This window comes from Alligator mississippiensis, chromosome 3, assembly GCF_030867095.1.
Source record: "Alligator mississippiensis isolate rAllMis1 chromosome 3, rAllMis1, whole genome shotgun sequence".
NCBI classification, from domain to species: domain Eukaryota; kingdom Metazoa; phylum Chordata; order Crocodylia; family Alligatoridae; genus Alligator; species Alligator mississippiensis.
Window position 1 is genome coordinate 30516374 of NC_081826.1, and position 22118 is coordinate 30538491.

The window sequence follows — 22118 nt, forward strand, 5'->3', positions numbered from 1 at the left end:
GACAGATTTACGTGCTCTGATTAAATTATTATTTGAAATCACTTTGAAATGAAACAGTATAATATCACTAATATAACATGTCAGCTTTAGTTATTTGCAAAGACTGAATCTCTAAACAAAAGTCTATGATTTGAAACTATTTTTAAGCAAAATATCAGTCATATAAATTGAATTAGCCTTGAACAAAATCAATACTTACTATAATTTTCTTAGTAAAATTTGAATGTGTGTTTCACAAAACTATCTGTTTATATATAAATATACAATTTTATCTATCAGTTTATGCTTTTTAATTTTTACCTTGTTACATAATATATTAAAATTTTTAATAATATTTTTATTTTAGGAATAATTATGGGATATACATTAACATCATAAACTAATGATGACTTTACAGTGTGCTAGATATGATTTTTGGATGTTGTGGGTATTATCTTTATGGGTGCTACCTGTGCGGGCCAGGGGCGAGCCGGGCCCGTCTTTGCGCACGCTGGCTGTGGCCAGCAGCCCGGGCACGCAGGGTTGGAGGAGACTGTGCGGCGGCAAGGCACACACGGGCTAGAATTAGTCATAGAGGCGTAATGGTTGATTTAAAGATTATTTACTTACACCCAAGATGGTCACGGTGTAAGCTGGACAGTTTCCAGGTGCAACTCCGCTTAAATCCTCATTGGAGGACTACGACAAATTCGGTTCTTTGGCCCCGGAGTTGTTAAGGCTCCGGGGGTTCGGCAATTTCTTTCCCATGGAGTTGTCGAAGCTCCGTGGGCTCTGTTCGGTTCTCAGGCCCCGGAGTTGTTAAATCTCCGTGGGTTCAAAAATTGAGTATATAGGAAAGGGATATGTCTAGGATTGCGCTCGGCGACGGGGAGAGGCCAGAGGCTGTTTAGACCTCTGTTGCCTTCTTAAGAGATGCGTTGGGTCCGTGAGGATCCGCAGCGTTTAGAGATCTTCACGCTCTAAGTGATTTCTCTCCTGGTGTTCGTGGAGTCCTCCAACTTGGGTGGAAACCACTCAAGCTCTTTATATGGCTAACAAGCCAATCGCTAGCCGTTACGTGTGCATATATTAGAATCGGCCAATAATGTGGCACGAATCTTCATACAAATGGCGGGAACTCCTTTGCACCGTGCATTTCTGAGATGCAAAAGAAATGCACCATGCAAAGAAAGCTACAAGTTGGTGGGAAATTCCCCATTGCACCGGAGTTCTCTTCTGCAGCAGAGAACTCCACTGTGCAAGGAAGCTGCAATTTAGCGGGAACATAATTTAGCGATGCCGAAGCACACACAAACAAAAACTCACAACTTTGGGTTGTGACATCCCCCCCTTGCTGAGAGCATAGCTAAATTATGCTATACACTCATCACTCTAGAACCTTGTCGTAAGTCGTCAACAAACAGATAAGCAAACAAACAAATAAACAAACATAAAATTCGCTGCCCTGGAATTAAGTTACATAACAATCAAAAAACAATAATCAACACAAACACATAATCTGATTCATAACAAAATTGCACGATCAGGGCTTCAGTGGACGTCATGGCAAAGTTGCGCGTCAGGCCCTCACTTCCTTCGGTGATGTCATCCCTCTCAGGGCTCCTCTTCGCCACACACTCTGAATCTCGGCTCTGTAAACAGAAAACTCTCAAAAAAAATAGATTAATGATCTTATTCAACAGATTTAAACAATTTCCATGACTCAATTAGATGAAATTGTTGAGGATCCATCATCTGGCTCTTCTAAATAATGAAAACCTAACTCATAAGCCAATTGCCATTGGCCTGCGTCTCCTAAAATCCAAAGCTGCCGCTTGTTAAGTCCGGAATGCTGCAGGAGAAATCCAAACATGTATCGCTCCTCTAGGGTTCTCGGTGGCAGTGGTGGACGATCGGATTCACGACGTCTGGTGCCTTGAGGTCCAGTCAGGTGTCGACAGTCCCGATCAAGAGACAATCTTGGCTCCATCAGGATACGCAGTCGTGACAAGTGACAAAGAAGATTACTCACAGGTTGGTTCACCATTGGACTGAGCAGAATCCGGAGGACGACGATGTTCTTTCGCCTATAGATCTCGAGACAACTGTCTAAGCTGTGAACAGTTAGTGGAACAGTTCCAGGATCTCATAGGTGACGGTGAGGCCATGGTCTTATTCGCTGGAGTGATGTTAGTCCCAGCGCACATGCTCTCGGGTTCCAGGCACAGTACGAGACGCCGATGATTGCTAGCATAAGATGCTCTGCGCCAGTATATTCTGGCCGTCCTGCATGCCACACATGGGCTTTCTGACTAATCAGTTCTGCAACAAGCACTGGCAGTGGAATAGGCCAGTGAGTATTAACTGTTATCATGTCGATGTCAGTGACATGTCCTCTAATCCACGAAGCTTGTCTAACTAGGAAGCTTGCTTCTTCCTGGTTCAGCAGGTCGGATCCAAGTTCCATGACTAAACGTCCCAACAATACAGCTAGAGTCTCTTCAGGTTGGATTCTTGATGCTCTACATAAATCCTGCAACTCAGCTCTGGTGCGAGCATAGTAGGCAGTAGCAATTCGCTCGGTCGTTGTTGTAGGGAATGCTGTTCTTTCGGGAGTTGATGCTGTTATAGGCTGAACTGCTGCCTCTGGAGTCACTGCTGCTGTTGTTGCTTCAGGCAGGAGGGGCAGATGCACTCCTCCGCTTGACTCTCTCCTTCATCGGCAGGAAGGCGTGGTCGGTAGGGGCGTCGCTGCGTCGCTAGGCGGGGTTGGCGACGACGCTGCATTGATGGGCGGAGTCGCTGGCCGAACTCTCGCGGGTTCTTCCGAAGCTCTACCCTTCTTTTCCGGTTCTTCCATGCGGTTTCCCTCTTGCTCAGCGCCATCTTGGATTGGCGTTTCAGGCTCTTTTTTCTCAGCCGCTTCTTTGACCGCTTGGATCGCCATCTGCAGCTGGGTTTTCAAACTTAAATTCTTGTGCATTAGATTCATTACAGTACGAAAAGTTGCACTACATTCTCCCCCCTTGTTGTACCACGGGGCCACCCTCTCATCTGCAGCTCGTTCCTCTGCTTCCAGGTCTTCGCGGAGCTCGGACGGTAGCTCACGACCCCTTAATCTAGCCACCATGAGGGGAGGGAACCGGCCGATCGATTCCGGTTCTTCGCTCTCCTGAGCACATTGTAGGCATCGGGCACACTCCCAGGTGAAAGTCGGGTTTGTTTCACCCGCCGGGTTGGGTCCGGCGAGGGACACAATGTCGAGGGGCCTGAACAGGACTCGCTTGTCTCTCATTATACACCCGAATGCCGCGGGGAGCAAATACACTTCCCTCTCTCTCGGGGCTCCGTCTTTGGAGACTCCCTCTTCTCCCTTTAGCGACAGGCGTCCACTCACAAATCTTTCACCCGTTCCGCCCGCCTGGTGGTAAGCGATATGCACCTCCAGTTCCTCAAAGCTTTTCACTTGGCGTTGGTTATTGCAACAAGGGCAGTTCTGAACCAATTCTAGCTCTAACGTGTTTCCTCCTGATCCCATCCTCATTGCCATGTGCGGGCCGGGGGCGAGCCGGGCCCGTCTTTGTGCACGCGGGCTGTGGCCAGCAGCCCAGGCACGCGGGATTGGAGGAGACCGTGCGGCAGCAAGGCATGCACGGGCTAGAATTAGTCACAGAGGCGTAATGGTTGATTTAAAGATTATTTACTTACACCCAAGATGGTCACGGTGTAGGCTGGACAGTTTCCAGGTGCAGCTCCACTTAGATCCTCGTTGGAGGACTACGACAAATTCGGTTCTTTGGCCCCGGAGTTGTTAAGGATCCGCGGGTTCGGCAATTTCTTTCCCACGGAGTTGTCGAAGCTCCGTGGGCTCTGTTCGGTTCTCAGGCCCCGGAGTTGTTAAATCTCCGTGGGTTCAAAAATTTAGTATATAGGAAAGGGATATGTCTAGGATTGCGCTCGGCGACGGGGAGAGGCCAGAGGCTGTTTAGACCTCTGTTGCCTTCTTAAGAGATGCGTTGGGTCCGTGAGGATCCGCAGCATTTAGAGATCTTCACGCTCTAAGTGATTTCTCTCCTGGTGTTCGTGGAGTCCTCCAACTTGGGTGGAAACCACTCAAGCTCTTTATATGGCTAACAAGCCAATCGCTAGCCGTTACGTGTGCATATATTAGAATCGGCCAATAATGTGGCACGAATCTTCATACAAATGGCGGGAACTCCTTTGTACTGTGCATTTCTGAGATGCAAAAGAAATGCACCATGCAAAGAAAGCTACAAATTGGTGGGAAATTCCCCGTTGCCCCAGAGTTCTCTTCTGCAGCAGAGAACTCCACTGCGCAAGGAAGCTGCAATTTAGCGGGAACATAATTTAGCGATGCCGAAGCGCACACAAACAAAAACTCACAACTTTGGGTTATGACACTACCTTGGATTAATGCTATGGATTCGTATTTTAAAATCTCTGGGTTTATCTTGTGAATCATTGTTGCACACCTAATTGCTTGGTGTCGCAGGGCACCTCGGTACCCCCTGCTCCTAGAGAGGAGAAACTGCCAGGGAGAGAGAGAGTGAGCCCTGGCCGGACAGAAGGAGCCCAGCTGAGGGTTGCCAGGGTAACGAGTGCAGCTGCGGGTTGCCGGAGCAACTAAGGGGAGCCAGCTGCCTATAGGAGGCAGGGCCTGGCCCTTATAAAGCCCAGGGCTGAGGCCAGGCTGGCAGTTCTCTGCCAGCAGCCTGGGAGGCAGGAGCTCCAGGAGTGAGGATGTGGAAAGGAGCCTAGTAGCAAGTACCATTGTCATATGGAGCAACGTTGTTATAGCCATAAGGCTTCGGGTTTGAGTTACAGCCAGGAGGCTTGTGTTGTGTTTGGTTAATGTTTGTGTTACACCGGAGGTTTGGGTGAGGCTGTAGGGGTTGGAGGAGGCCTCATAAAGGGCCCCATGGTAGTGTGGGGGCCCCAGCGCCCAAGGAGGGTGCAGTGTCCTCATAGGGACCCCAGAGAATGTGGGGTGCCCCAGCGCCAGTGAGGGTGCAGTCTAGTGCCAGGAGGGCGCATCATTCTTGCAGCGCCAGTGAAGGCACAGCTTACGCGCCAGTGCAGGAGCAACTGGAGGTGAGGAGTACAACCAGTGGGTTGCAGGTGCAACCAGTGGGTTGCAAATGGGGGACACAGCCCCCCGGGTTATGTGTGGGGTATGTAGACCCCAGCCCCAGAGAGAGGGGCGATTTTATCAGGAAGCCCAGTGTGGGCACGGCGAGCCCCAAAGAGGGGGAGCGCCATATTGAACTATTGGGAAGCCCAGTGTGGGCACGGCGAGCCCCAAAGAGAGGGAGCGCCATATTGAACTATTGGGAAGCCCAAGGTGGGCACGGCAAAGTCCAAAGAGGGGGAGCACCATATTAGGAAGCCCAGGACGGGCACAGCAGATGCCAGCAAGGGCATCACTTGTGGGATGCATAGACCCCAGCCCCAGGGAGGGGTGATTACTGAGGAGCCTGAGAGCGGGGCCATGCTGAGGAGCCCAGTAACAGGCTAGCACTGCAGAAAACCCAGAGAAGGGCAAGGTGCTGTGGTTGCCCCGAGAGGACAGGGAGTAGCAGCGCGGTGAGCCCGTATCAGAAAGGGTGGTAGTGCGGTGGGCCCAAAAGACCGGTGGCCAGAGAAGACGTCCCAGAGGGGACTAGCCTAGTATAGAGAAGGCCCAAGAGTGGGCTAGGTTATAGAAGAAGGGCCCGGGAAGCTGGCGTGCAGACACAACAACGTCTTTCACATCAGCGAGGCTTGGGGCGTGGTATTAGGGGTGGTAGGAGCCACGCATAGCCCATAAGGCTAGGGTGTCCGGGGGACCACCCACCGTATCGGGAGACCCCCAGGGGTCCAGGAACACACGGGGACAGAGGTCCTGAGTAGCCGTGCCCAGGGAGTCATAGGCAGCCTCCCAACTATATATACAAACATCAAAGACGTGGCGGGCGAGAACAAGAGGGTGCCTTGGGCCAGCCTTGACACGGAGCGAGGGACCTCGGGGAGATCACGGCCCTCCTAAAGGACCCCGCCGTGACACTTGGCATCCTGTATCATCCATAAAAGGATCTAAAGCACGCAGGGTACCATGGCACTCTGGTTGAGATTCACTGAACTAGACTGTTAGATTGTTTGGATTTTGGGTTGTTATGGGTGTTACCTTGTTATTTGCCTGCTTAGCCCCAGATCTGCAAAGATAGCTAGGCACCTGTTGATTTCAATAAGAATTTAAGTAACTAAATAGGAATTACAGTCTTGATCTTGTTCTGCCTCTAAGATGTCTCAGTGGCACTTTTACTGACTGAAACACCTTAGAGTATATAAGTGAGATTGACCCTACTTAAATCCCTGAAAAATTTTATACATTTATTTTTGCAATGTGTCTTCAGCTTAGCTTCTATGTAAAAATGAGAGCAGGGGATGCACCCACTTTTGACCAAGTCTAGTGCAGTGAATTTCACCCAGTGTCACAGTACCCTGGAGTGCTTTAGATCCTTTCAGGGATGCTGCCAAGCAATTAGGTGTACAAGCATGATTCAGAAGGTAAACCCAGAAATTCCAAAATAGGAGTCCATAGCATTAAAAACATCCTGATTTATGATGGTCTTTCTGAGTTCTTGGCAAGAGGAGAATTGCTCTATTATTTTTCTGTAGTCAAAAAGTTAGTGAAAACTAAGAATTGAAATTCTCTGAGGAGTGCCTTGAGTCTAACAAGGAATGCCTTGTATCTACTGAAGGGTGCCTTGAGTTTGAAAAGGTTGAGAACCACTTGTATAGTAGTGATTAGAATACATACCCAGAAAGTGAGAGACCTAGGTTTGAGCTTCCCCACTGACCCAGGGGGTGTGGGGATGGTTAACCTGTATCTCCTGCTTTCCAGAAGAATTGCCCTCAGTTCTGTCCATCTCATAGCATGGTGGTTCAGTAATTTCCATCCTTCTTGTTGAACTTGGCCCACTGCTCAGAAAGGAATGTGAGACTCATGTGGCCAGAAGGAAAGCAAAAAGAGGAAACTTACTGAGGAGGTCACTTTACTAAGAAGAAGTCCTTGGTCCTAACTCTGATTTATACATTTTGCATTAAATTGTCATTGGATAAAATGTATAAGAAGCATTTGGGGTGGAACACAGGTCTTCTTCCCTGGTCAGTGAATTTTCCTGGGAAATGGAAGGTGTAAAGCCAAACTTCTGGCTGAGTGTAGCTTAGAATACAGGTTTCGGACTTCCTTTGTGAGTGCCATAAATAATAAATATTAGGTTCTTCCATATTTGGTATATGATCTTTAGATGATGGAGGTGTGTAATGTATAGCCTTAGGAAGTAGAAGTTCGTATTTCCTGTTGGTAGTCTGTAGGCCACTCTCTGCTCATTGTCAGAATGGGAAAGCTATGGTTTTTGCTAGAGTAGAGTAGGATTGGTCTCTGAAGGGACACTGAGGCCCTTTGAAAAAATGGGAGAACAGAATAGCATAGCTCTTCTGGGCCGAGGTGTATATTTCAGAGACAAACAGCCATTAAGTCTAAAGTGCATAGTAGGTCACTTAGGATCTGGGACTATGGGCCTTGTTACACATTTCACGTTAAGCATTTTAAATGTGAATTGGTGTTATTGTTAATTCAAGTTTGGAGTAGTTACATGTTCAAACTAAAAACCTTCTGCGACTGTTCCCAACCTGCAGCAGTGACTTGCCACTAGAGGACTAGGAAGCAGAGGCCTGACTAGGAGCTACAGTTGTGAATTGTCCATACAGAACAGGAGAGTGGGGATAGGGGACACTGCATCCTGTCATGCTGGAGGCCTGAAACTTGGGTGGCTTATCTCTGGGCAGTGGCCACACATTCATGGAACACAATCTGGGTAAGGTGGATCAGAGAGAAACTTGCTCTGGCATGGCATAACTTTAAGATGCCTAAAGTGTGCTTAAAACTAGTTTACACATCTTAATTGTGGACAATCCAGGGATTAGGAGCTCCCTGAGCCATCTAAAATTAACATGTAACAAAGCCCTATGTGCCTATGTACCTTTGTCATCTGTTGCATTCACTAGCACAGTGACAAGGAGTACATTGCATTCAATTCCTTTGACATTTCCACATCTTGACTATCTTTTGTATAGTCTTTTTTGCAACCATACTTGATAAATATTCTAAAATGCATCAGCTGCTTCAGGCAGAGTTTGAGGTTTGCAGTCTGTGGGGCCATCGTTCTTCTCCATTCTCATGACTCAGAATTTCCTAATGATTGTACTCCTGAAAACATTTGCTCTCAGCAGTTAGTTTGTAGGGCTTCTAAGTGAAGATGTTGATGCAATGCAGCTGGAATGGGTGTAGTATTTTCAAAGTGTTCCAGTTATTATAGGCAAATAGGATTAATTGGATATTATAAACCATTTTGACGTCACTGTGTAACCATAGAGAATGAACAATAAATTGTTCAGACTTTGCAAGATCTTCAACAGTGATAATCCATGGATTAAACATTATAGTTAGCAATGCACCTGTGACATCAAACACATCCCTAGTGTTTTGAGTATTTTTAAAGCTTCCTGCACAGAACATAACTATGTCAAAATCTGTTAGCACATAGAACAATGGAAACATCTGGGCTCTCTTTCTGATCAATGAAGAGTAATATCATTTATGTTAATAAATGAGAAATCCTTTCCCATACTAAATGCAAGGGAGAGTTAAATTTTCCAATCTTACAACAGCTGCAATACTAACAACCATTATATCAGTATCACCAGTCCTTACGATAACACAATTGAGCCCTTTTCTATGCTTGTATGTGCAACAATACCCTATTTGCCTCCTTATGATTGCACGCTTTGCTTCATGATATGTTCTAAGGTCACGGTGATAACACATCTTTATCCATTATAATTACATTTGTCTATCTCGGGGCACATCTATACATGCAATTAATGTAACACAATAAAAACACCAGCGTGTATTGCCCCTGGGTGCATCATTTGAATATGTGCCTGGAACCATATCACACTGAGTGGGGTTAGAGCAGCCATGGCTTGCAGGAGACCCAGGGGGTCAGCCTGCAATCCCAGGGCTGCTCCTCTCCAGCTCAACATGCTGTGGAGGGACTGGCTGGGACACAAGGATGCTCCAATGTGGGGCTAGCTGGCAGGAAGCCCCTGCACTGAAGCACCCTCATGCCCCAGCCAGCCAGATCAGCATCTACATATGCAGTGCTGCAGAGTAAAAAACTAATTAGTTTGCTCCTGCCTAATAGCATTGCATGTATAAATGTGAAATGTTAACTGCAGAGCTAATTAGTCTACTCCACAGTAAATGTCTTATGTAGGCGCACCCCCAGTGACTTAAAGTTTTTGGGTATAATATTTTCCGAACCATAGAGGAATTCTGCCATGTTATCATTGTGCTGAAGGAATGATTTCCAGTTATTTTAGACATAACATCCTTGACATTACTATTATTGTTATTATAGTTGTTATTTACTAATTTGGTTAATACAACAGATATTTGAATAAAAATGATACATCATATTCTAGACGTTCAAATTCTGCAAAATACAAAAGGAAACAAAACACATTATAACATTACAACTAAATAACAATGTCACATGGCATCATTTTTCAAAATGGCTCCAATCTTAAATCACTCAGAATGGATGTGTTTCACTAAATAACTTGTTTGTAACATCAAACACTCAATTTGACCATTTTCTATCAACACAGGTAAATAGTCAAATGGATAAAATCATAGTAATTTAATCTGTCTCACTCAGATGAAAAAGGAGGCACTATACACACACTGAATAGAGAAACAAAAAATATTTCCTAGGTCACAAGCCTGTCTCCTGGGCAAGGATCATGTGCATATGCAGATAAAGGTCACTTTCTAATACAATTCTGTACAAACAAGATAAGTGTTTAATCATGCTCTGACCCTGTACGTATCTGTAAGCAAATAGTCATTGTTCCAGTACAAAGCATGTGCTATTCATTCAATAAGTTATATTTTGCTTATTAACTGCCTCTGGCTTTTCATTCCCTATACCACTTTGTGCAATATTCCTTTCCAGTTGAAGGTGGCCCAGTTTTATTTTGTTTGGTTTTCAAGGCACCTACTTAAAAACAGCATTACTAATATCCTAATTATCATAGCTGGCATATCCAATCTGCCCCTCATATGAATTCAAAGAATGACTTTGTATCCATATTTCTTTCCAGCTGTATGTCCAAGGCAGTTTGGCTTCCACATCATAAAACCAGATGTGGTGTATTTTGGAACACGAAAATAAAATAAAATTCTGTTTGAAATGAGTACATAGAAAAAATGTTTCTTTATAAAAAGGGGAAGGGAAAGGAAGGGACTGAAACTAAAAGATATTTCAAGGACCTAAAAATAAAAACAATACAAACGTTGGAGACAGAGTCAGTACGAACCAACACTCCTTGAAGTTCTCAATCCAACACTGTCCACCTACAGCTGACCAGCAAAGCATCTAATGTAGTCTTCACTGCAGCATGAAGAAACTTCTAGATAAAATAACTTGTAGGGATTGTCACTCATTTTGCACATTTTGGAACATATTTCTACTGTGTGTGTTTGTAGCTGAAGGGAAGTATGAACATAAATAGTTTAGTCCCCAGCCTGCCATATTTTAACACCAAGATTAACATTCTTAATTGAAATAAACATTTTTCTTATGCTTACTGTTTGTTTTATTTTTAACTCAGTAACTCTGTAACTTCTCAGTAACTTCTGGCAAGTTCTTGCTCTCTACTTGAACTTTGTTCCAAAGAACCAGATTGGTAGCATTTTAAACTCCCTTTGCATAAATAAAAATAACACAAGATGCAAGGTACTGAGGAGCCTATCCAAATATGCAATCGCGTGTTTGAGATGCTGGGGTAGAAGAGATGTTTAGAAATGACACACAAACTTGCTACTATTCTCCTTTAGGAAGTGCAGACATTAGGCAATCTGTGTGTGATTTCAATCACCTTTGAATTTCTCCAATTCATTTAAATACCAAAAGAACCAAAGTCTCAATTCTGTGATATTCTGAGTACCTCTACCACTGTTTTTTTTAGTAAAAGCTCATGTTTTAAGAATGTCAGTAACCACAAAGGTCAAGGTAAAGGAGAATGAGGCCTGGGAAATGGCACTCCTTTTTACCTACATTTATACTTTTTTTTTCAGTTAGATACTTTCCTAATGTTTGTTCAGCGGTGCTGGTTTAGCAATTAAAACTCAAACAAAGCTTTGGGAAAAAGGTTTTGTACAATTTCTTGTTGATATTCAGTGACAAATCACCCTCCTGTTCCAGTTTTAATAAATGTAAGGCAATAGTAGATTTAGTCATGCTGAATTTGTACAGAGGCTTTATTCATAAATATGAAAATCTGAGTCATACCTTTATGCTCAGAGGCATTGTCGCAAGTGAGTTGGAATGAGTAGATATGACATTGTTACAAACATAATACCTTGAAGTCTAATCATATTTATGAAAGCTTCATTGTATCAATTAGCAAAACTATGTAAGACAAATACAACACAGGTTCTTATTGTTAAAAATATATAATTGTGTAAGGAAATAAGTGTATAACAAAATATTCTTTCTTTATACAGAAACCAAGAAACATTCTCTGAAGGCAGAAAAGATTTGATTGTGCCCAATCACCTTCTGTATCTAACAGCAGACCAATAGTCAGAAGGCAAGGCAGGGTGGCTTCTTATAAACTAACTCTTTCAGAGATGCATGAGCTTTTGAACACTACAGCCTACTTTGTCAGGTGGAAGACAATGAACTTGAAGAGAGTAGGGGTACTAAATAAAAAAGAATATGCTCATTTAAATACAAAAGATAGGGAAAGAGAGAAGAAAGGATGGGGTACTGCTGAGAGAGGTAAAGATAAATTGGAGACAAGTTGTAATCTATAAATTCCTTAAAAAATATATGCTGTAGGAAATATATATTTTATTCCATTTGAAGGCTATTGCTACAAGGCATTGCTGTGGTAGTGTGAATTTAAATAGGCACTTTGATATATTTTGACGATCAGGTAACGGGTACAGTGTTTATCAGCACATATACAGAATGAAAGTGATACACGAAAAAATACTAATGATATAGTACAGGTTGATAGAAGTCAAGCAATTCAGAAATAAGTCTAAAATTTAACTTTACTCAATCCCATTATGTTTAGTTATTGCATCACGTACAGTTTCTCAGGTGACCCATTATTCACGGTGTTCCTGTAACAGGACCGGGCTTCAGGAGTGGCCATGATGCCCTCTGGTGGCCAAAAAGCTACTGCCTTCTTCCAGTTCTGAATACCTTCTCTTCTGCTCTTGTCTGCTACACCTTTATGTAATTATTAGATTGTTAAAGAGAAGCAGCCTAAGCATCCTAGAACATGCTCCTGTCCTTCTTCACCACTGGCTCCCTTCCCAGACCCCAATAGCCCAAATCTAGCCCAACCCCCCTGGCCTGTATGTGCCCCAGGGCACCCATTTATTGCCTTATGAGCTATACATAGCCTCTGACCTCTCCACCAGCCCTACTCATGCCTTGCGGGTGTTATGCATCATCACTCAAGTGGGAAACTTGTCCCCAAAGCTACCAGGCTACCTCAAGCCTTTACTTCCTTGTTAGGGCTTCATCCTTCCTTGTTTCCATCCCTCCAATTTAGCTGGTCCCTTAGTCAAGGCCCACTATCCTGGACCTGGCTTCTGGGCTCCAGCCCTATCAGTTGCCAGTCTCTCTGGGCCTCTATCCCTTGTCTCTTGCTCTAGGTTCCTAACCTCAGAATCCATACTGCTGGGCCCCAAGGCCTTGTCTGTTCGGGCTGACCTTGCCCCTCAAGGGTCTCAGATCCCTGACCCAGGTTCAACCCTCATGGGTCATGGGTCCCTGATTCTGGCTCATGTCCTGCTTGGGCCCCTGTCCCGTTCTCCACTACTTTCACTATTTGCCTCACTCCTCACAGGGCTCAAGGCAGTTGCATTCCCTGCAAGCACAGCTGAGACCTCCAAACCTCTCCTGTGTCTTAAACTGATATAAAGCACAATGCAATAAGAAAGCACTCTGGCTGTAACAAAAAACTTTCCCTACACTGGGTTCCAACATAGACCTCAGCTTCCTGGTTGTATGTAACAAAACTTCCCTTCTCATAGATTCATAGATGTTAGGGTTGGAAGGGACCTCAATAGATCATCGAGTCCGACCCCCTGCATAGGCAGGAAAGAGTGCGGGGTTCAGATGACCCCAGCTAGATGCATATCCAACCTCCTCTTGAAGACCCCCAGGGTAGGGGAGAGCACCACCTCCCTTGGGAGCCCGTTCCAGACCTTGGCCACTCTAACTGTGAAGAAGTTCTTCCTAATGTCCAGTCTAAATCTGCTCTCTACTAGCTTGTGGCCATTATTTCTTGTAACCTCCGGGGGCGCCTTGGGGAATAAAACCTCACCAATTCCCTTCTGTGCCCCCGTGATGAACTTATAGGCAGCCACAAGGTTGCCTCTCAAACTTCTCTTGCGGAGGCTGAAAAGGTCCAGGTTCTCTAGTCTCTCCTCGTAGGGCTTGGTCTGCAGGCCCTTGACCATACAAGTGGCCCTTCTCTGGACCCTCTCCAGGTTATCTGCATCTCTCTCATACTGGGTCCTACTACTCTGTAGGCATCTTGTTGCAAGCTAAGACACTGGCTTTATGTGCCTCATAAGTCCTGTCTCATCTTCTTAGGTGACTCTGCAGTTTCCCTCAGGTGTTCACTCCTTGTGGCTGATGACTTGCCAATCTTCTAAGCTCAGGCTTAGCCAAGCAGCCTGCAGACCCCTGCTTCTAGGTTGCCTACCTGGTACAGCGAGTCACTACAGGTACTCCTCACTTAACAACCTACCTGTTTAACGACCGCGCGGATTTACGACCAGCTCTCCGAGCAGTCGGTATTGTACGAAACGTATTGTGGAAACGGCAGCGCGGCGTCTCAAGCCAAGGCACGCAGTATCAAGGGGTGGCTCGTCGCTTATCGACCAATTCGCTTAACGACCTAGTCGCAGGAGCGGAACTCGGTCGTTAAGTGAGGAGTGCCTGTACTTCGGTTCCAGTTCCTGGGTGAGTCACCCTCCCAGAGCTAGTCCTTGCCTGCAGCTGGCCATCTGTTCACTTTCTGGCAGCCAGCTCATTAATAGCTAGCTGGACTCCAGGCTGCCAGGTCTACTGCATCCAGTCTATTCTCTGCAGTGGTTCCCCTGACTGGCCACAAGTATTCCCCTTTTCCATAACAAGCTACTCCCTACCTAAGCACCAGGATTCCTGGATGCCTGCCCTCTCATAGCTAGCCTCCTTTCCGCTGCTCTGGGTCCTAATTGCAGCCTTTTCTCTCTTTAAAGTGACAAGAGTCTTGCCAATGGAGGAGTTCCCAATGGAGATTTGTTAAAAGTAAAGGTTTCAGACAGAAGTGACAATTTTTGCCCAATCTGGCCACAGAAAGCAGTTTATAGCTGTGACCAAACACAAGTGCATGGCTGTAGACAGCTAAAAAAATGGCCAATCAGGTGAAAATCTGACCCTTCATTACATGAGAGGTCAGTTGAAGACATATTGGGCATTGTACATATGCTTGTGCCACAGTGCCAGGCATATGCAGTTGTATAAGTGGTGAAATGTACATCAGCACTGAGAAAATGGTGGTGGCATGCTTTTGAACTAAAACACATCAGAAGTGTTTTAGTTCAAATGTGCACCACCGCCATTTTCGGCGTGCTGATATGCATTTCACCACTTATACAAATGCACAGTGTAGTGCATGTCAGCTTGCATGTGGAGCAGACTTAATTAATCAAGTCTGTTCCAACCTGCCAGATCTCCAGCGTGTTGCCCAACAAAAAGGTATGTGTAAAAATGCCCATCAAAACAGAGCATCTTCTGTAACTAGTGTCTGCACTGCCTGCCAGCCTTGAGCTGTTTTCAGAATGGGCGGGGGGGGGGGGAAGGAGCAGAGGGGGTTTAGTCTGGGGGTTTCAGCCCCTGCTGGAGGGTGAGGCAAGTATATTGCAGCCCACCCCCCGAAGCGGGGGAGGTCCAATTCACCCACCCTGCCATCCAGTACTGGCTGGGCAACCCCTGTAATAAGCTCCATCTGCTCCCTTTCCCTCCTCTCATTCTGAAAACTTTGCAGCTTAGCAGGGAGTTGGGGCCATAGCTAAAAGAAACCAGTTGCAGGCTGGCAGCCACCACTAGATTCCCCTTCCCCCTGGAACAACAGTAAACTTCTGTTTGTTCCAGGAGATCGTTGTAACTGAGAACAATTCCTGCAAAGCACTTCCTTCTCAGTAACAGCAAGGAGGTGCACTCCTGTTTGCACCAATAGTGCTGCAAATTGGAATGGAGCACTTGCAATTTGAACACTGCATCTCTTGGTCACTGCACATGAGCCAGAAATGGAACTTGCTTTTTAAAGCATGGGGGGAGGGAGGATGCTACAGCCTGTTTCACATTTAAAAGAAAAGGAAAGCAAAAACACTGATGCATATGAACTTTTCCTTAAGGTGGGAATTGTTTCCCATTAGGTGGTAGTAGCTGCTTACTAGTTCTCATTTGCTATTTTATTTTATTTTTTTATGATTTATAATTCATTCCTACCTTCTGTAAAAATGGTCTGTATTGTACATAGGCAGGTCAATCCTAAACTGAAAAGAGTCCCTCACCCAGACAAGTTTATAATTCAAACAGAAAGAACAAGACAAAACGTGGTATGAGCTGTAAAGCACAACTGTTTCACCAAAAGATTCTAAAAAAAGATGGAATTTGGTTTACTGGTTCCTGAACAAACATGTAGAAAGAGTTTGATGTCTTAGTAGGAACTCGTGTTCCTTTCAAGCCTGTGATTTTAAATTTAAAATACCCTTCCTCAGTCATCTAGTTCAACCCTTTGCAGAGATTCAAGATGTCTTTTTTTCTAAACGATTGAAAACAAAGGCCAATCTTGAAAATCTGTAGTGGAGGAGATTCTATAGCTCGTTCTATTCAAGTTCATACAGTTAAGAACTTTTTTTCCCCATTATTTAATCTAAATCTGTTTGCTGAAGTTTATACCCACTACCACAGGTCTTGATTTTTGTGGGCAAAAGGAGAACAACTGTCCTCCCTCTTTATGGTTCCCTTTTATGTTCCTTCTCCTTCCCTCTCCCATTGATTTCCTTTTCTCCAATCTAAACATACCCAGTTCTCTTAACTACTCCTGATATGGTCTACATCTCAATACCTTTATCATCCTTGCCACACAATTCTGGATTCTCTCGAGTGTCTATCCTTAAAATACAAGGCTGAACAGTTCTAAATAAATTGCCATCTACTCAGTGTTAGGGGGTCCCAAGTGGGGCTCTACAGGGGTTATTCTGTGCTTTGGGCTGTTTAACATTTTTATTAGTGACTTGGGTGCAGAAACAGAGGGCTTCCTATATCTTGCATTCATAAATACATGTTTAAAATAAATATACCAAAATTGAATTTGCTTTTTGGTAACAACATCACATTGCTGACTTGTATTGACTTTCTGTTCTACTGTAACCCCCGTATCTTCACTGGCAATGCTCGTACCTAATCAGTTACTCCTCATTTTGAATTTGTATTTCATTTCACTTTCCAAGGGGTAGCACCTTCTGGTTGTTTTTCTACATTTCCTTTTACTATTAACAGCCCAAATCTCCATTCTAGGCCTGTCTTTCAAAGTGCTTGCAAGCCCTGATGGGTTTTGCCACCTGTTGGTTTCACCAGGAAGCTCTCTCTTTCTCAAGTTGAGTTACTAATAAAAATGTTAATCAGACCCAGACCCAGAATGGACCTCAGTGAAAAATCACTTATGATCTCCTGCTATTCTGACAATGTTCCATTAATAGTTACTCCTTAGGTGTATATCTGATTTACTGAATAACTGTGAGCAATAGCATTTTACTGTAGTCCACATTACTCCAGTTTATTTATGTCATGTGGAACTGTTCCAAAAGACTCAGCCTTATAAGGTGGCAGAGAAAACAACAGGAGTAGAAATGTGACTGTATAGAATTTGAAAAATAAAGAATCACCTACCTGGGATTATAGTAAGTAGTGACACCCAGGGTACACCTAGAGAATACCCCCATGTTCAAACTTCATCAGTTTGCCTTTATGCTTCTGTTCTGGGCTTTGGAGAAGAGGTTGTCCTTTACACCACTCATTCTTGTGACCAAAAGAGAAGGGAAGGAATAGTACTAACAATCTGAGAAAAAGAACTAGAGTTCTGGTTGGCCCCGTGCTAGGCTGTCTAGACCTTATCTCATCATGTCCAACTTAGTAAATTCTACACTGTGTAGAAGCAATGTTCCTGGCAGGCAGAGAAAGCCAAACATTTGCTGACTGGGGATTATTTTATAGCAAGAAAGCAGCATGAGAAATAAATAGGATACTTAAAAACACAGAAGAAACATGAAGGCAGAAAGTTATTTGTGAAGAAATGCGGTCTTTTGGCTTAGAAACGGTATTTAAAGGTCTGTTTTGGGGGAATTGGCTTATAGGTATAGATATATACATTATAAGGGGTCAAACTGGGCAGCAGGGGTAACTGGATTTCTAAAAGCCTGGGTTTCACACACAGAGCTCCACTTAGCCCTGGAAGCAGACGCGCTGTCTAGCACAACAAGGCCAATGGAAGGACACAGCCTGAGAATGAAGGGGGGGCATGCCATAACATGAGATCACAGCCTCCAAGGCAGACAGGTTGTCTAACACAACAAGGTCACATAGCCTGGGAATGAAAGAAATATGTACCATACTGTCCCATAACACAAGGTAAGTGATACGAGCAACAAGGCCCCAGAGCAGCAGGGGGGCCTAAGTCCCAGTTTTGAGGAAACAGACCAAATTAGATAAAGGCCCGGAAGGCTACTTGGACATGTAACCACAGAGAGACAAACAACCAAAGATAGCCACATATAAAGAGTCATCAGAAGTCAGCAAGGGGGAAGGAGAATACAAAACCAGAGACTTGAAAGTAACAAAGGGTCCCTTCTCCCTTTGTCCCTTCCCTCCCTGTTCCTCCTTCTCTTCCTTAAGAGGGGTTCCCATCCTTGTCCTTGTCCCCTGGGAAGGGTCCCCAAGGCCACCATGGACTGAGGGCATACCAGCAGCCTGTCTCAGACACCTCACTGAAAGGGGGCCGTGGGCCTCAGCATCCAACCTCCAGACTGCTGACACGTAAGAGAGAGAGCCTCAGAGTGGAGACTGCATCCTGACCAGATGGACTTTGACTTTGACAGCCCTAGGATTGGTAGATATAGAACTGCTTGGTTATTTGTATTGTTGCTTTTCTGTTCTTATTCTTCATCAATAAATTCACCTATTATCAATGGGCAGGTATTGTGGTAAGCCCGAGGGTTGTGCTCACCCAGAACAAAGGTACAGGGGCTGGGTTCCTAAAATCCAGTGTCAACAGGGTCCATCTCTGCCATGAATCATAAAAGCTACATGAGTCTCTAACAGAAAATCCTGGCAATAGAAACAATATGGCAGATAAACTTGCCAACACAGACCGGAGTCTCTGCTTTGTCTAGACTCTGCTTTGCATTTCTCTCCCTCCTACCACATGCACTCTTTAAAAGGTTACGATATCATTCTTGGGAACTAAATCTTGAGAACATAAGAATGTACCTAGAGATTATTTGTTTCACTGTATTGTTTAAAAGGACAAAAACAGACTGTCTCTGGGGGTAATATCTTGTTTCTTCCTTCAAAATGTTTCTGTGGGTACCAACCACAATCAATAAAGGCTTCCCTAGGGTGGGCACTAATATATGAATTACAGAATAAAAAAACCTTACATTTTCTAAGCCATCTGTTTCAATTTAGCTTTACATTTGCATTGTGTAGCATTCAGTATTTGTTCCTTTTTTCATGCATTAAGTATTTTTTAAATTTACTGAACTACAGCACTTAATTCACATTTGAAAATAGGACATGAATGTACTTAACTTTAAAATCATTGTTCATGTTATTTTTGAAATTCTAGCACCTACCTATTAACATTTTTTCCTATTTTTTTTTCTATTCTTTCCCTGTTCTTTCTTTTCTAACATGGCCAGATGCCAACTTATGGATCACAGTTTTAAATATGTTCCACAGTCTTAAAGTTTTCTTCTCCATTATGCCTGTCACAATGTATTTGATTCTATATAGGTTCTTATAGTCTTCCCATTACTGTGGCAATGAGAAGCACATTAAGCAACATGACTAACATCTGTCTCCAGCCTGTTGTCTCAAACTTTCTTCAGGAGAAACATGGACATGAGTGTGTTTTTTGATGGAGGAGGAGGCAGGCATCCTTTTAAAAATATAATATGGGACTATGCTACTATGTATATAGAGAATGCAAGGTGAAAAAAAATGTGCTCCACGCTCGTAATGAAAGGTACTGTGGTTAGCAACCGCCTTCTCTCCTAGATTTCATTCCACAGTCTCAGGCCAATGGCCCAGAAAGAATAAACAAGTTGTGTACTTATTGTGAAGTGTGCCACAAAGGGAAGTTGTCAATGACTGTTTTCATCCTGAACTTTAGGCCGTGTTTTAGGGCTTGATTACATTGCCTCTATGCCATGGGCAGGAGTGCCACTGTGAAGCATAAACACCACAATCACTTAGACCCCCCGAACCAAGAAGTAGGGCTCTGTTGCCCCCTTAAAGTGGCTTGGAACAAATGGCAATAAGCAGACCAGAGACAAAGAACTAAAGGGATATGTTCAGGGCCTCATTCAAAGATTTGTCAGAAGGGAAAGTGCATCTAACACTCAGCCACCACAGAAATGCTCTTTAGATATCCTGAACCCAGACCACTGGGCCTAGTGAAGAACAGGCCAAAGCCATGAAATCAACTGGTTGTAAAGGAAACAGTATATGAAAGAGGGGCCAGAAGGAGTTTATCAAGCCTGTGCTGCAGTATTTGGTACTTGGTGTTTGAGACAGAAAGAATCACACGGCTGTAGATCAGTCAAGAAATGACAAATACATGGACCACCAAAGGCAGGTCATGATCTGCCAGGATAGAGTTGGTTGAACAGTAGCCAGATTTAAGACATGTTTAAGGCTGTTTTATCCTTTGGTTCAGACACTGATAAAAAAAAAAAATAAAGGGCATACTTTTCAACACATTTGAGATTTCTATTAACAGGCATATTGACCAGTCTGTGGTTTAGAACCGTGGGTTCAATTCCAATACTTTCTCCAAAATTCCTTTTTCTATCTAAAGATGTAGATAAGCACTGGATTTTTGCAAGTATATTGGCAGAGATTCAGGAAAGTGCCTACCAGGATTTTTCAGAGACATCTTTTAGAAGTGCTTAAGTACTGATCCACTGGAATCAGTTAAAGCTCCTAATCAGTGCTTCAGCTCCTCATCTGTAAAATTGGAATAACACTATTTCCCAACCACAGGTGTTGTAAGCTTTTCTTCATTAATATTTATGAGGCACTCACATTGGAGAGAAAGGGACATCTCTGTAACTGTATTACATAAAGTAGGTATTATCATTCATTTCAATGGCAATACACCAGGTAACATAGCCTAGAGGTCTGGAGTTAACTATGGAATATTTCTAGTCCAGTGATTTGCACCTGCTTTCACTACAGACAAAAAATGAAATCTTGAGCATGAAGATGATGAGGAGAGATTTTTAAATGAATTAGTCTTCCTGGACAACATTACCATCAGCAACTAGTAGAAACTTCATATGGATACAGCCACAAGAAGAGAGTGTTGGGGGTCAAAATGAAACTGCCAAATTACACTTCTCTCAGCTGTACTTTCACACCTCTTTTCCCACCCACAGGATACTGGTAAAACTGATAACCAGACATGTAGGGGGGAAATTAACAACATTCTAGCAGTAATAGAGCATTTTATAAAGAACTTTAAAAATTGACTCAGTCCAGTGCAAAGTTAGGTGAATGGAAAGTTCAGCTAGAAATAATACCTTTTGGTAGCATCATCTTTTAGGTTAATTACCAGACTAAAATTAGGAACATTTTCATTTCACTTAGAAACAAATCCAGTATTTAGCTGCCTCCACTCAGTCACGGAAGCTGCTGATATAGCCGCAGTTTGCACTGACTGTAATCTGCACCAGGTTGTTTGGGTTGTTTTTCGTTTGGGGTTTTTTTGGCCGGGGAGGGGAAGGAGGTTGATTCATGATAAAGTGACAGCTTTTCTGCCAGGGCTTAGATAAGAGACATCAATGGCATTATTTCATATTAGCATTACAGCAAGCAGAAGAAAATTCTGGTCTAGAATTTTTTCTTAAACCAAAGCCAAATAAATGAAAAGGATGTGTTCAGCCTTTAGGATAGGGAGGTGGGGGAAAATTCCTGGACCTCAAGGTTAGCTGTAGGAATAAATCTTTCCCTTCCCACCCCCCATACAGCAATTTGAAACCAATTGGTTAACATCCACGTTTTTTGTCTAGGAATGAGTTAAACAGCACAATCCTGGCCTCCCAAGTTAACAGCATAGTTGTGTCAGCTTTTTCCTGATGGATTTATAGCTATACCTTTTCTTGGGAATGTTGGTCAGTATAGCTGCTGGTAGCTGGCATCTCAAGCTATTTGAGAGATAATTTTAATATCCAGATTTCCTAATACCTTCCAGTTTGGTACAGTCACATCAGCGCCCAAGCTTAGATCATTCTCAGCAGTCACTCCTCAGCTCTGGAGCTCTCTCCCCTCCTCCCTCTTGAAGCCCACCCCAGTGCAAGCCTGGACATCTTTCAGAAACACTTTGAGGTCTTCCTATTTGGGTGGACAGTTAGCAAACAAAGCTAGTCTGAGATAGTATTTTGGCAGTTTTTGTTTTATATTGATACTTGAGTTGCCTTTCAAGCTGTTTTGTTCTTTTGTTTGTTTCCCAGTTTTATTCTGCTCTCTTTGTGTCAATCATCCTGAGCCTTTTTTGGCTTGTTACTCAAATGTAACGTATATATATAAATAAATGTGTTTTGCCTGTGAATATTCTCAAACCATGGAGCAACACTGCTTCAGTTAGAAATAGAGGTGTGTCATGTTGCAGTTTTCTACTGCAGCCAAACCATAATGCTATAGTCCTGATATAAG